The sequence below is a fragment of the Alligator mississippiensis genome, chromosome 3, assembly GCF_030867095.1.
Source record: "Alligator mississippiensis isolate rAllMis1 chromosome 3, rAllMis1, whole genome shotgun sequence".
NCBI lineage: Eukaryota > Metazoa > Chordata > Crocodylia > Alligatoridae > Alligator > Alligator mississippiensis.
The window spans coordinates 296,017,951-296,031,781 of record NC_081826.1 but is presented as its reverse complement, the minus strand read 5'-3'; positions in this window follow the sequence as shown (position 1 = coordinate 296,031,781).

The following is a 13,831-nucleotide window of genomic DNA, read 5'->3' as shown; positions in this document are numbered from 1 at the left end:
TGTGTGTTCGAAATGTCACAAGCATGTATTCTTAAATATTTAGGCATGTCCCCCCTTAAAATATATGTACATGTTTTACAGAATTTTATTCAGCAATACTGTATAGTCTGTATTATGTAGGTCAGACCAGATTATCACAAAGTTTTCTTCTGGTCTTACCATCCATGGATGTATTATAAAAAAGCACTGATGATGAAAAATGGCTCTTCTCTTCTCCAAAGGAAAAGAAACTCCAGCTCCTATGGATACAGGATACCCATCACTCTTCACTATTCTTTACTGCCATATCAGCCAGTCAGCCATGGCTCCCTTCTTTCCCATTGGCTTTCTTGGCTATGCCCATATACTATACTCCTCTGAATGCTCCACAAGATCCAACACCACTTTAGTCCCAGCAGATGTACCATGGGAGGCTAATGGTCCCAATCTTTGATAGACCAATCCAATCCAACCCTCAGGATGCAGAGACCATGTCAGATTGTCAGTGGAGGACTTAGCCTGCTGCTAGGAAAGTTAGGCACTTATGGTAGAGCTGTCACTAACCATCCCACGCTATCATTCTTGGGGGCTTATCTACTCCTCTTCTATAGCAAGGGAAAGCAAAGGGCTCCTAATTTAGCCCACAAATAGCAGTATCAACAGGATGGCACTTCCAGCCATGTATATTTCATAGTTAGCAATTATATTTATGAGGGTGTGCATGTATGCAGGTTTATCTACATAAAGATGTGCAAGGTATTAGTAAAATGCTAATGAAATAAAAGATGCATTAGCAAATACAGAAAAAACAACTGCTCAGCCTAGCAAATTGCCTATTTATAAGGTCAGAGCGATGGCCTTATTGAAACACATTTAATATTTAATTTTAACCATGGGCAAATTACATTACAAAAGATTAAAGGCTAGACTGCCCCCTTCTCTGACTTGGCTGAGCAAGGAGCAAAGGGCAGCTAGTCCATATCTAACCTCCTGCTTGATGGAGTGAGACCTACCTGGATTTTGTATCCAGGGCTCAGTTGCTGCACATTTTCTTAAAAAGTTTCTAGATGGATTCCCACCCCCCGTCAGCGCTGAATGGTTATAAATATTAAAGTGAGGATCCAGGTCATGCAGAGAGTGGAGCATGCTTGATATGAAGTGGCAGGACCAGCCTGACTAAAATATTTGCTTTGATGACTTGGATACCTTGTTCTGGAATTTCTTTCCTTAGGTTAAGCTATCAGAGCTTGAAGAGGAAGGATTACTACAGAAATATTGGCTTGGGCAAAGCTGATAGGTTAACTCTTCCAAAGGCTAAGATAATTATACTCTCAGAGAGGGTCCACTGGGTAAATCAGTGGGATGATATTAAATTCCACATTGAAAAATTATTTATTTTTCAGAGGGTGACTAGGAACATTAACTTCCCATTGTATCTTGAATCAGCTTAGTGGTAGCCAGGTTTAGTTTTAATGGGCACGTCTACATGAGATGCTACTGCATTGACGGGCACTCTGTGGTGATGGTACCGCGCAGTAGTAACGAGCTACTGCATAGTAGTTCATTGCTATTACGCAGTAGCATCTGAAAAAAACCATGTGGCAGCGTACTTGCATAGCTCATTTTAGTACTTAGTAGCTCATTGCTACTGCACAATACTGTCGCAGTACTTGCATATGCAAGTACTAAATGACTGCGCAGTAATACCTGCACAGTCCTCTACTTGTGTAGATGTGGCTAACATGTATTTCTTGCCTACTAGAGATGGACTGGAATAGAAGTAGAGTATTTGGATTGACCAATCAGATCCTGGCCCTCAGCTCTTACTGATTATTTTCTTTTCACGAGGATGGCTAGATTTGGATGCATGAAGACTGCTCTTGGTTATCAGCATGGAAGAGCTATGCATCTCCTTGGGTGAATTAGGACTGTTCTCCTGAAGCGACATGTATGCTTTTTGTGCCAGTTGCGCAAAAGTCTCATAGGTGGAACAGGATTTGGGCCCTAGTGACTGACTATGCTTTGTTTTGATCCCGACATGAGGCAGACTGTTGCCCCAACTCTCTCTGGTTCCCTGGAGGGGCCTCACACTACAGGCATGCCCTGAACACACCTAACAGACACCACCCTATTGAATCCAGCACAAAACTCAGCAACCATGGCTGTTTTCTGTATCTATAGAAAGTGACACACGCTCTTTATATAATAGCCTACTAGTCACAGTATTTACCCAACAGCTAGAAGACCTGGGGTTTTTTTTCACCCTGGGAAGATTAAATCCACTTCTCCCAAGAGATTCCATTGAGTGAAATTGCTTTTCAAGTTCCCCTGTTGACTTGGCTTCTCATGTCACCCACCATCAGATATCTGAGAAGCACAATGCTGCGTATGACCAAAACAAGTGGCAAAATCCAGTGCTAAATTTAAACAGTGCCTTGAAGATACTACTATAATACTGGCATATTTACAGAACAATCAACTGAGTAAAAGACATCAAGTACCTGGGCACCATGCAATGTGGGTCTATGCAGATCGTACTTATTTCCTTCTATTATGTATGCAAGGTAAGTTGCAGGATTTCTGTGAAAAAGAAAAAAAAAAAAATCCCTGAGGCAACTGTTGAAATATTTACATTGCTTACTTCATGGTAATAAAACCCCCCAAAACTCAGCACTGCTGGGTGAAGATTTTATTTCTTTATTTATTTTAGTGCTGATCAGTAGCAGACTAGTGATGTTGACTGTGACATTCTGAGATCATAAATAACTTACCACTAGGAAACACTCCTGCTTTTCATATTTATACTTTAAAAAAAAAGGATTTTTTTCCCCCCTTCTTAATGATTAATTAGGTCACTAATCAAAAGAAATCCGTAAGAGGAAAATGAAATGTTGACATTTTGCAATTATTTGATACTGCAAATAATACATAAACACACTACTTATGGTTAAAGTGGCTTTCAAACCCTTTTTCTGCCATTAGGGCATGCACTGACTACAGAATCAGTGTATTTTACTTGATATACTGCCACATTATCTACTTCAGTGCTTCCATTTAGTTTGGGTCACTTACATTTCATTATACTGTACCTTGCCTAAGTGCAGTTAAAAAAAAGTTTATTGCAACTGCAAGCTACTAATTAAACATCACATGTAAACTGAGCTACTACACATTATAGATTATATATCTGAAAAGGATGATATTCTTGTAAATCTTTCTATCATGCAACTTGATTCATATGTAAATGTATATGTATATGTATATATATAGAGAGAGAGATCTATATATATCTACAGATATATCTATGTATAGATATATCTATAGATATATCTATAGATATATAGATATAGATCAATATATGTATATCTATCGATCTATATCTATATATCTATAGATCTATCTATCTAACTATAGATATCTATCTATATCTATCCATCTATCTAGCTACATCTATATCTACATATAATCTCTGCAAATATGACTTGATATGTTTATATATATATATATATATATATATATACATATATATATATATATAATGGATATGATTAGCTTTTGCATTGAAACAGATAAAAGATAAAATGATACACTGATTTATTCAGCAAACTCACTATATACAAATGATGGTGTGTCTGTCTACATGTGTGATGCATATTGTCACAAGGTCAGGGTCCCAAGGGTGGCCATGATGCCCACTGGTGGCTTTGCAACTGTGCCCACTCCACCCCTAGGGTGCCCTCCTGTCTTGCTTTTCCCTGGAGTGGCCCGTGCATGGCATTTCATGAAAGCTGCCCCACCACAAGTAGCTCCACCATGCTAACCAGCTCCAGTTTTAGGTCTTACCCAGGACCACTTTTCAGACCTTCCTGACCTTACATGTCCTATGCCCTTCTTGTGCTCCTAACCACTGGGCCCCCTGGCTCTGGCTCCATCTCCTACCCTAAGTCCTCCATCTTTGGCCCCAGCTCACTCTTTGACCCATTGGCCATCATCATCCTAGGCTGCAAGCTCCAAACCCCTCCTCTCTCAGCTGTGGGACCCCAGGGCATTTGTCTTCTCCTAGGCCTTGGCCCCACCTAAGGCCAGTTGAGATCGCCACTCTGTCTCACTTCTGCAAGGGGACACCCTAACACCCTCTCTTTTCTCTTCACACTGCCTGGTTGCTTAGGCAAAGAAGCTTGGTTACCTAGTGGACTGGGCTGTATAAATTCCTTTGTCCTGAGTTTCCCACCAAACAACCTGTGTGACCAGGTGTGTGACCCTGGTCTCTCCACCTGGGATGCTGATGACTTTTAAAAGGATTGGTCTGCATCCAGTAATGCCTGGTTCTGGTGGGAGCTAAATGATGAGGTCAGAAAAAGTTAAAAAAGGGGTCATGCCATCTTGCAGGGGGAGAGGAGTGGGCAGTCATGTTGGTAGCACAGACACGCACAGAAGCATGTGGCTCTGGAGCTCTCTCTCTCAGTCGCTGGATGAACTTGTGAGTAATTTACCTGAAACGTAGCTAGTAATTTAGGATTAAGTAATCTAGATGTGTATCAAAAGGGCCTTGAAGCCCATTCTGTTTTGTTCAAGTTGTTTTTCCTTCAATATTCCTTTGTCTAGTACCCCATCCTCACCCTCTCCCTTGTTATTCAATAATGCTACCTGTTACAGCACTCCTCGCGGTGGATGCTGAAGAGGGTGACATTAGCCTTTATAGTTCCCTTTGCTTGACTAGCTAAGGTAGGCATGGGTTTTTACTTTCCTCTGGTACAGGAGTTTACTTGTGAATGCTTCAGCCTAAAAGAAGCACCCCAAAATACCATGGTGGGCTAAGCACCCCCAAGGTCTGCAGAGTCTGTGTACCCCGAGGCTACACAGAGCCTTAACAAAGACCAGGGTCTGGGTGGTGGCAGCGATTACCGTAGGCTTGTGGGTGTACTCCAGGAAGGCAACAGATGGTTGGCCAGATGTAGGTGACACATGGAAGATACCCAAAGCGTGGTTTTGGTTGGGCATAGTAAGGCGGGTGGCTCAGAGCAGTATTGCCCCTAATGTCCTGTCACACTGGTAATCTCCACTGTAATCTTTTTCACCCTTCAGCCCCTCCTGGGCCCTGGCCCCTGGCCCCAGCACAGGCCAGTTGAGATTCCCAGGGTCAGTCTTCCAGCAATCAGCCCCGTCACCTCTGTGGGTCCACCCTCTCAGGCCCCTCCATAGGTCACTCTCTCTGTCTGCAGGCTTGGAGCCTTCCATAGGTCTTCTTATACCACCCCTTTCTTCTCTGGGCACATCCGGACCCCACAGTCAGCCCACCAACTCTCAGTCCCTCTCCCTGGACTTGCCTGATCTTTCACTAGGTCCCTGTGCACCTGGGCTCTCTCTCCTCAGGCTCATCTGACCAGGCACTCATCTCTTCTCTCAGGGCTCAACAGGCCCCTCAACAGGACCACAGAATTTCAGCTCCTCTTCCAGGGCTCTGGACCCCACACTGGGTCCCCAGGAACCTCCTCCATCCCCTTAGTTCCTACCCAAACCTCTGGATATCGTTTTCCTTGCTAGCATTCAGGACCTGGAGCCTTTCTGCTCAGTGATGTTCCTACACCAACTCCCAAGATGTTACTGCCCACTCTGCTCTCAGGGTCTGGGCTTATTCATGTCTACACCCAGCCCTCCTCCAACCAGGTGACTCCCTTGCTCAGGCTTAGCCTTACCTGCCAGGCCCCTGGTTGATCTGATTCTTCCATTAGCCATGATCCTCACCTGCCAGCGGCTCAAGAGGCTGCCTGAGCACTTAATATGGCAGGCACATCAAGTGCCCTGCCACACGCATATATAAATATACTCAGTATGTTATTGTGTTTCTAGCTTCCAGGGGCTACCGCTAAGATTACGTATAGATTTTAATCCTCATAATATCTGCCCAAGATTAAATTTACCCCTCTGTAGAGAGACAGTAAATAGGTTGCGCAAATCAGTTAAAAGGTGGTATCATCCACAATGGTAAGGGCTAAAGTTTACTTACATTTTTTGTCTTTAAGGATCTGATGCAAGGAAATTCTTGAAACTGAACCATGTCTAAGACCACACCTCACCCAGTAGGGTTATACGATAAAGGCCTACTTAAAAGAGAGACACATTCAATTACTTCGGGTTAGGTTCTATCTATTCAGGAAGCTGATTCTCACTTTCCGTAGGAAGGTAGGAAAATCTGGTTAGGGTGGAGAAGAGGAAACCACAGCAGTAATATGCAGTGAATTCCTAAGAGACTTACAATCAAGAAAACAGGGAAACTCATCTACACAGATCAAACGAGACCTAATAAGGGCCCCACATTGTGGGCACTAACCTTTTGCGCAATTTAAAGCTATTCAGAACATGCTTGACTTGAGTCAACAGCACTCCACTTCAGTAGAAATCAGCACGTGTTGGATTGGACAAGTCCCTCTCAGGACTCCAGAAATGGCCCAGCGTACCTGAACAGTGAAGCCATTTCTTCCTCTAAACTATGGATACTGTTGGCCCTAATCACTCGCAAGACTAAAGCATGTGTTGGAAAATGATCAAGTGAGGAATACAACATGTGAGGCTCTGAATCTGTTTTGTAGCCAAGGGTTTTAGTGAACGGGTGAAAGTGATTAGTGATTTGATACCTTACCGTACCTGAACTTCAGAAAGTGCTGAGCAGCCACTCATTGAAAATTGAATCTTGTTAAAGTGGTTTATACTAGGTACCAAAAACATTACAATACACAAAATCACTAGTAATTTCTGAAAAATCTTGGCCCCAATAACATGAAATGGAAGAGACGAGATGATATTTATCTGATGAGATTTTTTTTTCCCTTTCTTCCGGTCTTTACTTAACCTCAAACAAAAGTATTCAGGGCTGAAAATGCATCATGTCCACCTTTAGTTTGCAAAACACAGTGGAGTTTGCTGAAATGATACTGGGAGCCAGAACAGAAGGAATAGATCAGTTTTCAATTATTTGTGTGCTGAACAGCCTTCCTACAACCGTCTAGTTAACAGTGGCATTGAAGATATATCACATGGTGACAGTTACCCTCATATTTTTTACATCCTGGACAAGGTTTTCAACTGGTGTAAATCAGTTATACTGATTTCTCCAGCTGAGCGTTGAGCCCAGGAGCTCCCTAGGAATAGTTCAAAAGAGAAATGAGGGTTAAAAAGAGGGTTTGTTTTCATTAAAATCTCTCTCAGTATAAGACCAAGCTGTCATATTTTTCTAAAAACACTGGTTCGCCGTCTCTCTCGCACACACACAAAATGCTGTAACAAAGACAACAGCTTGCCAATGGCAGCTGCTGCAGAGAGGAAAAATTAGAGGGTAATGTCATTTTTAATGATTTTTTTAAATGAAAAATTAAACCAAAATAAACGAGATGTCCTAGATTCTCTTTTTTTTTCTTTCTTTCCTTCTTTTTTTGTGTTAAGAATCTGTCTCTCTGTCTTATTATTTATAAGTGGTGATGCAGGCAGAAGACAGGAACATATGTTGGGAAGAGGCTGAAATTAGATAAAGCAATAATAGAAAGAAAATTGAAGTTTGATAAAACAATGCGAAGGTAGATAACAAATGCTGAATGTACATGCACATCCACCCATATATAAGCACTTACTCACACATATATATACACCCAATAATCGCATATACACCTTACATACACCACATTCATATGTTAAGATAGTCTTGCAGATGAATTTGCAAACACTCTCTCGTTCTTTTGTGTATGTCAATGAATTGGTTAAAACATTCTCCAGAGCTATAAAAGTCCATCAGTCCTGATGAACCTCTGAGAGGGTCTTTTTGGTGGGAATTCAGGGGATTTTGCAGGATTTTGCTTGGGTGCAATGGTTTCTCTCAGTAGTGGCTGTATTAAAAAAAATCACCAGTTCCTCAGATAACAAATATCCCAAACCTCATGTCAATGGGGTCAGCTCTGCACATGTCCAGTGATTCATAACGTGTTTATCTAGCTGCAGGGTTGGGGCCCAGATAACTGTATGAAGTTTGATAATCTTCAGGCCAGATTCTCATCTGATGTGATTTTTAGCTGAATCAGAACCAATCCACCGACTGAGAGCAGTAGTGTTTCTAGCACTGTGCTATTCCTCAGCATAAATATAACAAAGGGTTACATGTCTGCAAATATTGAAGGAAGCTTATTTAAGAAGGAAAACTGGCCAGTTTTTAAGAAGTCACAATGTAATTCTCTTTTTAGTAAATGAAAAATAACTATGTTTGGATTTGGGTTACGTCTACAATACCATGAGATAGCTGAATTGATATGGTAACAAAGTTTTCTTTGAAAACTGTTTTTTTCATCAACAAAGTCATTCTTTAGCTGTGCTTAAAGATCTGCTTTCCTGGGAACATTATTTACTTATCTTAAAAATGAATAAGGTATTGGTTTTCAGGGTTTTTATTCTTCAATGATTTTTATTACTATTGTGTTCATCAACATTGCCCATGAAAAAAGCCCTTTTTTTTTTCTAACCAATTCTACTTACTACTGAATCCCCTGTAAGGTATCATAAACAGTGAAAACCAGAGGCACAAGAAACTGTCATTTCACGTTACTTTGGATTAGATCCTTTAACCTTGTGCGGGGGCGGGGGGGGGGAGGGGTTGCCAGAAAAAAAGAATAAAAATGAAAAAGAAGCGCCATTGAAGAAAACTATTTTATTTTTTTTTAATCCAGTATTTTTTCATCTTTTCAATGAATTTTAATACATTATTAAAAAGTTACCAACATCGCTTATTTGATAGGAATAAAAAGGTTCTATCAGTTGAAACCTGGTTGAAAGGTAAATCAGTTTCTCCAAAAGTTTGCAACCTTTACTAAACTTTTCCTAACATGGGGTTTGGTGTGCAGGGCTGATTTCACGCTGCATGTTAAAATCTGTGCAACTCCAGTCAAAACCTGATATATAGCCTGATCCGTTTTGTTCTGAATAGTCCTTTCGCATGCACGTTTCTAGTAGGATCGCTCAGGTGAGTCAAAATGTTAATATAACATCCTTTCAGAGTGATTGCTATTTAATACAAAAGCAGTGGTACTATGTTGCCAGCTGGTAGGCGTGCGTGTTATGGGCAGATTCAACTTACCAGTTCTATGCAGTATCTTCTTATTCTCAAAATATTTGCTCTTCAAGCCTCGTGAAAGTGTTATGTTTTTACATCTCAGGAATAAAAGACATATCCTCTCTCTTCATCATGAAGAATGTCTTAGCATTGGGTTTTTCACTACAGGGACTGCATCTTCTATTTTATCTGCACTAATACCCAGGACGTTTGGAGTATTTTCATCAATGCCCAGAGCAGAGTTGAAGTATAAACCCATCGGAGTAGGGAAACAAATCTCACACCTATTTTGGGCTGTTTTTTATGGGGAAAAACATGATGTCAAGTTGCCAATAATAGGAGCGTACTGGGAATGGGTTGACTCCAGCGATTAGTAATGGGATAGATAGTCATTCATGCCGGCATCAGCATTTTGGGCCCATAAGCTGATATTGACTGCGAGTTGCAATGTGACAGTTGTTTAGCAAAGGCTGTGAAATGAGTTGTTGTTCTGAGATGAATTCCTAATGGACATCACCAAATCCACAATCGGAGATAATAGTAACTGCCAGGCACACCCACTGGCTGTCATGAAGAGGGATCGCTAGCCGAATGGACATGGAGACAGGGGAAAAAGGTATCCTTTGGGGGCTGTACTGGGATGATGCGAGATGGAGGGCAAAGGGATGCAGGGGGCCTCTACTTGTGCTATCCAGGTTATAATTGTTCAGTGGCTATGGAGCTCTCAGTCTGGGACTATTCACTGCATTAAACCTTTTTCTTTCTTTCTTTCCTAAAGAGAGAAAAGGGAAAAGAGACAATTGCACCCAGGCATAATTCCTCCTGATAAAGAAAAGAGAAGACATAGAAAGAAAAGCAGAGGGACAGAAGGAGGGGAATGTTTTCTCAAAGCGAGCAAGGTTGTGTGTGTGTGTGTGTGTGTGTGGAGTGTGCAAGTGCATGTGTATGCATGCACATATGCACATAGACATGAGGAGGAGGAAATGCCCATGCCCTTCCTTCTCTGCCTTGCTAGGCGAATATTAACTCTTCATTCCCCTGCACTCCTCTTTTTCCCCTCCCAGTCACACCAGGGAGTCTTTCCCTGTCTGGTGTTTCCTTCGTTGCCCTTTTCCTTGACTTTGCCTTGTCACTCTGACCACAGTCTTGTTCTGCCAGATATGTTTCATTTTCTGCATGACTTCCCCTGGATGGGCATTTCAAGCTGTGATTTCTAAGCTTGATCTCACACTGTAGATCCTGTTATCTCGGTAAAAAGCTTTAAAGTTCAAAGTGAGTTGGATGAACAATGCTTTAAAAGCAGAGTACAGTCTAGGCATCCTCTGGGTGTGCACGCTTCAGAAAATGTCAAATTATGGTGTGCTTTTGTTTGCAGAAATAGCAATTAAAAGTCCTGACACAAGTTGTGGGGGACGAAGGGGGTGAGGAGTAGGGAGGGGGGCAATCAACTGAATTTATTAACGGCTCCAGTTAACTGCATGTTGTGATGATTCTGTGACCGCACATAGTTTCATAGCTACCACTGCACCATCACTGCACAGGCTTTTGCAGGTAGATGGCAGGGCAGGGTGACATCGTATAGGCTAACTCATTCAGAAATGCACAGGGTTTCAGAAGCAACAGATCTAAAGTTCTTCCACCTGATCTGAAGATCCCTGAACTCAAAGGGAGTCTTTCCATTGGCTTCAGTGAGCTTTAGTTCAAACTCTTTAAGCAAAAAGAAGTGGGGATTTTAACTGTGACATGGTATCATGTGATATCCAGGGTAGTCTGATGTTCCACTTAGCAGCGTTTTATGAGGGCATATGCAAATGTGAAATCCTAATTCTAAGAGATACTGGGCACATCTACACATGCACTTTAATGTGCGTTAGCCTATTTTAATGCACATTAAAGCATCACAAAAAAAAAAATGGGGCATTTCATAGATTCCATTTCATAGAGGTCCCTTCCAGACATTAGGGCCTGGAGGGGACCTCATGAGATCATCGGGTCCAGCCCCCTACCCGCCATAGCAAGAAGTCAGCTGAGATCAAATGACCCCAGCAAGAAAAGCATTTGAACGCATGCTTGTGCTGCAGCACCGGGCACTTTTAAAAGCACCTCGCGCTGCATCACATGCAGTTGTATAAGCGGCAAAATGCATGTCAGTACTGAGAAAATGGTGGCGGCACGTTTTTTGAATTAAAACACATCAAAGGTGTTTTAAGCTTAAAAGCGTGCCACCACCATTTTCTGTGCACTGATGTGCATTTTTTCAATTATACAACTGCATGCAATACAGCGCAGTGCATGTCAGCTCACGTGCAGAGCAGACTCAATTAATCAAACCTGCTCTGACATGCTGGATCTCCAGCGCATCAGAGCATGAAAATCCATGTGTACAAATGCCCACCCTCTCTAAGTAATGCACATTAAAATAAGCTCATGTGTATTTTCTAGTACCTCAGAGTGCCTATACATGAACACAGAGCCTGCTCTGATGCGCTGTGATTATGGCATATTGGAGCAGACTCGATTAATCGAGTGTACTCTGGAGAGTTGCAGTTACCACGCTCCAGCAGCCTTCTGCGTCTCATGAATCAGTGGCCCCACACTTCAAAATGGTGGCAGGCTATTTTATCTAAACTTCTTCAAATGAGCTTCAGTTTAAGTGCCCCCACTACCTTATTGAAGCGTAAGGATGCTAATACTTGAGATGCTGCAACAGAGGCTCTCTAATTAAAGCACCGTGCGCCCCATCTGCAGAGCATGTTTAAAAGTGTCCTCATGATGGAGGTGCTAGATTTAATGTGCATTACCTAAAGTGCATTAACGAATGTGTAGACACACCCACAGAGTCAAACTCTGAATTAATTAGAAGTGGCAGGGGATCAGGTCCATCCAGGATCTGACTGTGTGCAAGTACACAGGAATGCTATTATCCATGCTTCCGTGGATTTAAAAGTGTCTAAATTCAACTTCCTGGCATTATTTCAAATGAATATGTGGCAACCAAAGTCTTCATGGACATACACGGGATTAGCATTTGCAGTCAAAGCAAAGTCCTTGCTCTGCTATTAAAAGATACCCTTTAGTGGTCATAATAGAGTTTAAGCATCTGATTGTAGCAGGACAGGCCCTGGGGGCAGCTGTGTCACCCCATAGTTGCCGCCTTGATCCTGCCCTACTCACCCACTCTGATGTCCCAGGATCCCACCCTGCTGTCTTTCCTGTCATGCCTTGATGTTAAAAGTAAAGTGATGGGGTTGACATCAGAAGCCAATGGTGCTCATCCTACCCTGCTCCTCCTCAGGCTTGACTTGGCCTGCTCAGTTCGGAGTCCTGACCCCACTGCACCATCTCTCTGGTTACCTCTTGAGCCCCAGGCCTGCTTGCTCAGTCTTTTTAAGTCGTAGACTCTGATGCTCAGTTTACAGTCTTGACTTCTACAAACAGTGGCAGAGCCACTCCAAACACTCCCTGTGGACTCCAAGCCTCCCCTCACAGCTGCTCCTGGTTGTTTGGTATAAAATTAAACATAGGTATAAGCCAGCTGCTCTCAAACTCCAATTCACCCCCAGCCTGGGTCTGTGCGCATCACAGTGATAGCGGATAAACATGTAACAAAAATAACTTAACTGCGGTGCCCGGTGCTGTTGAGTTTCCTTGTTGCTAGCCTCAAGTGCATTACTCTGTATTTGCACTGTTGAGTGTCATCCCATTTGTGCAACCGTGGTCCTCAAGGTAATCTACTTCTTCACCTGTGGTCTTTTGATCCCCTGTAATGACGGTGCTTCCCAACTTTATGTCACCAGCAAATTTCATCAGGGCACTCCTAATATTTGTTCAATTTCATTAATAAAACAAAAAATCCAGGACTGGTATTAAGACAGGCCCTGGTTAACTCTACTAATAACCTCCCTCCAGCCTGATTCTTGTCCTTTCAGTACTACCCATTGTCACCTCCCCATGCACTTTTACTCACCTCACAATCCCCCTACTTATTGCTGTCTTCTCCAGTTTCATTAACAATCTCCTATGTGGCACCACTTCAAATGCTTTATTGAAGTCCAAATAGGACAGATCTCCTGCATTGCCTTTGTCTAGAAAATGGGTTATCTTATCAAAGACAGGTATCAAGCGAGTGTGGCATGATCTATCTTTGATAAACCTGCATTGCATTTTATTCCATTTTCCCTTTGCCTCTGTGCTTTTAATTATCCTTTCTATCACAATCCATTATAAAGTCTCACATACTACTGAAGTCAGATTTACAGGCTGACATTTGCTCGGGTAACTTTCCTTTCCCCTGTTTCTTAAATACAAATACTACATTTTCTATTCTTAATTCACATGGAACCATCCCTGAAGTGATAGATTTGTTACAAATATTTATTACTGGCCTCAGTTGTCCACATCTGGTATTTCATAGTTCTGGGGTACAGACTATCCAGGCTTCTCTACTTGAATTTTGCTTCCATTTGATTTGCTGCACTTTTTATTTCCACACCCTCATTCCCATTGTTATTTCACAGGCACTGTAATATCATTACCCTTATTATAAACTTTAGTTGCTAGGTCATCCATAAACTATCCTGAATCTCTCACTGCAGAGCAACCCCACTTCTTTCCTTGATCTCACCCTATTTCCATAGCTGATTTTTTGTTTTTTTGCTATTTGTTTAAAGATCCTTTTCAAGGTCTCATTCAGCTTGAAGATAGGCCATTCTCACTTTATCCTTATATTTCCTGACTTCCAAAACATAGTATCATAGGGTT